At 35.8% G+C, this 3969-nt stretch overlaps 1 protein-coding gene across 1 annotated transcript in view; it reads left to right on the top strand.

The window, feature by feature from the left end:
• The window catches only part of LOC119420248 (adhesion G-protein coupled receptor G2-like), a 40956-nt gene that overhangs the window by 12340 nt on the left and 24647 nt on the right, over positions 1–3969 (top strand). The gene's annotated exons all lie outside the window — the stretch shown is intronic.

Genomic DNA, 3969 nt, shown 5'->3' with positions numbered 1-3969 from the left:
GGAAGCAACATGTCTCCAGCTATGACAACACTGTTAAATGTCAACAACACAAGACCTACAACAACTACTAAAACAACCTTAAGGGGCAGCAACACAACTACAACTGCAACAACAACAGAATTCAATGGAAACAACACAACTTCTCCAGCAGCAACATTCAATGAAAAAAATACAACAACAATTTCAACAACAACAACACTGTTAAATGTCAACAAGACAACGGCTGCAGCAACAATGTTAAATGACAACATCACAACTGCAGCTGCACTAACAAGAATGGATGTTAACAACACAGAAAACAATCCAACAACAGCATCAAATGGAAATAACACAACTAGAATTGTAACAACAAATTTGGAAAATACCAACAGCACAACTATTGAACCAACAACATTATATGGAAGCAATACAACAACAGCACTTTTAATTGTTAACAAGACAACAACAGCATCAACTCCAAATGGCAAAAACACAACTACAGCTGCAGCAACAACATTAAATATTGACAAAACAACTATAGCAGTAACAGCAGCATTAAATGACAACACAACTGTAGGTGCAACAACAATCAATCTTAACAACACGTTAAAAAATGTAACATTACCTGCATCAAGTGAAAACAACACAACTGCATTTACAACAACAGTGGAATATGTCAACAACACAACAGTTGCATCAACAGCATTAAATGGAAACAGCACAGCAACTGCACCAATATCTACTTCAACAGGAAGCAACATGTCTCCAGCTATGACAACACTGTTAAATGTCAACAATACAAATGCTACAACAACAACAGCCTTAAAGGGCAACAACACAACTAAAGTTGCAACAACAGAATTCAATGAAAACGACACAACTACAAATTCTCCATCAGCAATATTCATTGAAACAAATACAACAACAGTTCCAACAACAACACTGTTGAATGTCAACAAGACGACAGCTGCAGCAACAATGCTAAATGACAACATCACAACAACAGCTGCATTAACAACAATGGGTGTTTATAACACAGTAAACAATCCAACAACAGCATCAAATGGAAATAACACAACTAGAATTGCAACAACAAAAGTGGAAAATATCAACAGCACAACCATTGAACCAACAACATTATATGGAAACAATACAACAACAGCTGCAACAACAGCACTTTTAACTGTTAACAAGACAACAGCAACAACAACAACAACTCTAAATGGCAAAAACTCAACTACAGCTGCAACAACAACAACATTAAATATTAACAAAACAATAATAACAGTAACAGCATCATTAAATGACAACACAACTATAGCTGCAACAACAATCAATCTTAACAACACATTAAAAAATGTAACATTACCTGCGTCAAGTGAAAACAACGCAACTATATTTATAACAGCACTGGAAGATGTCAACAACACAACAGCTGCATCAACAGCATTTAATGCAAACAGCACAACAACTGCACCAATATCTACTTCAACAGGAAGCAACATGTCTACAGCTATGACAACACTATTAAATGTCAACAATACAAGAGCTACAACAACAACAACAACTATAAATGGCAAAAACACTACTACAGCATCAACAGCAACATCAATAAATGTCAACAGTACAACTAGCGCTGCAGTAACATTAAATGGAAACAACACAATGACAGTTGCAGAAACACCAGTGGAAAATGTCAACAATACAACAACACTGGTACCACCAACAATTTTAAATGGAAACAATACAACTACAGATGCAACCACAACAATAGATCTTACCAGCACAATAAAAAATGCAACAATACCAGCATCAAATGGAAACAACGTAACCCTATCTGCAACAGCAATTGTGTTGAATGTCAGTGAGACTTCCACAGCTACAACAACAAGTTTAAATGACAAAAACACAACTACAGCAGCAACAACAGAAGTGTTAAATGGTAGTAGGACAACAGCAACTGCAACAACAATTCTAATTGGCAACAACACAACTACAACTGCATCCACTGCAACAAGTCTGAACAACACAACAAAAAAAGATACTACGCCAGCATTAAATGGAAACACCACAACCACAGCTGCAACAACAACATCAACTTTAGATGGAAACAGTACAACAGATGCAACAACAGCACACTTGAATGTCAACAAGACAACAGTTATAACAACAACTCTAAATGGAAACAGCACAGCTACAGTTGCAACAACAACAACTGTAAATTACAATAATGATATGACTGCTGCAATAACAACAACCTTAAATGACATGGGCACAATGACAGCTTCAACAACAGTAGTGTTAAATACCAACAAGACAACAACAGCTACAACTGCAACAACACTGACTGTCAACAGCACAACTACAGTTTTAACAACAGCTTTAAACAACAACAATACAACTTGGGTTGCAACTACAACAATAGGTCTTAACAATACAATAAAAAATGTAACAATTCCTGCATTTAATGGAAACAACACAACTACAGCTGCAAATGAAACAGAGTTAAACGCCAGTGAGACTCCAACAACTACAACAATAACTTCTAAGTATAGCAACACAACAGTAGCTGGAACAACATCTGTAAATGGAAATAATACAATGATAATGACAACTTTAAATGATAACACAAAGGCAGCTTCAGAAACAACATTAAATGGCAAAAACACGACAGATGAAACAACTATAAATGACAGCAACCCACTAGCTGCAACAACTTTAACTGGTAACAACATAACTACAGCTGAATCCATTACAGTGTTTAATGTCAAGACAACAACATCAGCTACAAGTACAACAACCCTAAATGGAAGCAACACAACTACAACAACCCAAAATAGCATAAACAAAGATACAGTTGAAACAACAAAAACAGATGTAAATGGCAACAATACAACATCTGAAACTACAACTTTAAATGTTAATATAACAACAGCTACAGCTTTAAATAGTGCCAATACAATGGCAGTTGCAACAAAAACAATAACTATAAATAGCAATGACACAACTACATCTACAATTACAGTGGTAAATGTTAACAAGACAACAGATACAACAGGAACAACAACTTTAAATGTAAACAACACAACTCCAGTCTTAATAGCAACAGTGTTAAATCTCAACATGACACCCCCAGCTGCAACAATAAATTTAAATGACAACAACACAACAGCAGTTGCAACAGCAACTTTAACTGGCTACAACACAATGACAGATGCAACAAAAAAAAATTTAAATGACAACAATACATTGGCAGCTGCAACAACAACAACAACTGTAAATAGCAATAACCCACCTACAGCAGCAACACCAAGAACTGTAAATGGTAATACAACTGAAGCTACAACAACAACAGTAAATGGCAACAACCCACCTAAAGCTTCAACAAACACAACAATAAATGGGGACAGTACAGCAACAGTTGCAACAACTTTAAATGGTAACAACAGAACAACAACAACAACTGTTAATGGCAACATTACAATGACAACAACAACAATGACTTTGAATGGTAACAATATACTGGCAGCTTCAACAAAAACTGTAAATGGCAACACAACTATATCTGAAACAACGGTAAATGGCAACAACATCACACCCGTGGCAACAACTGCAAATGGCAACACATCTGCAGCTGCAATAACAACAGTGTTAGATGTCAACCTGACATACCCAGCTGCAACAATAAATTTAAAGGACAACAACACAACAGTAGTTGTAACAGCAACAATCTTAAATGGCAAAAACACAACAGATGCAACAACTTTAAATGACAACAATACATTGGAAGCTGCAAAAACAACAACTGTAAATGATAACAATACATCTGTTACAACAGCAGTTTTAAATGGTAACAACTCAACATATGCAACAGTAACAACATCGAATGGCAACAATACATTGGCAGGTACAACAAAAACTGCAAATGGCAACACAACTACACCTGCAACAACAGTAAATGGCAACAACACTGCAGTTTTAACAACAACT

The sequence above is a fragment of the Nematolebias whitei genome, chromosome 14, assembly GCF_014905685.2.
Source record: "Nematolebias whitei isolate Nwh7 chromosome 14, NemWhi1, whole genome shotgun sequence".
Taxonomy (NCBI): Eukaryota; Metazoa; Chordata; class Actinopteri; order Cyprinodontiformes; family Rivulidae; genus Nematolebias; species Nematolebias whitei.
The sequence above is the reverse complement of the archived record's forward strand: the minus strand, read 5'-3'. Positions and strand labels throughout refer to the sequence as shown.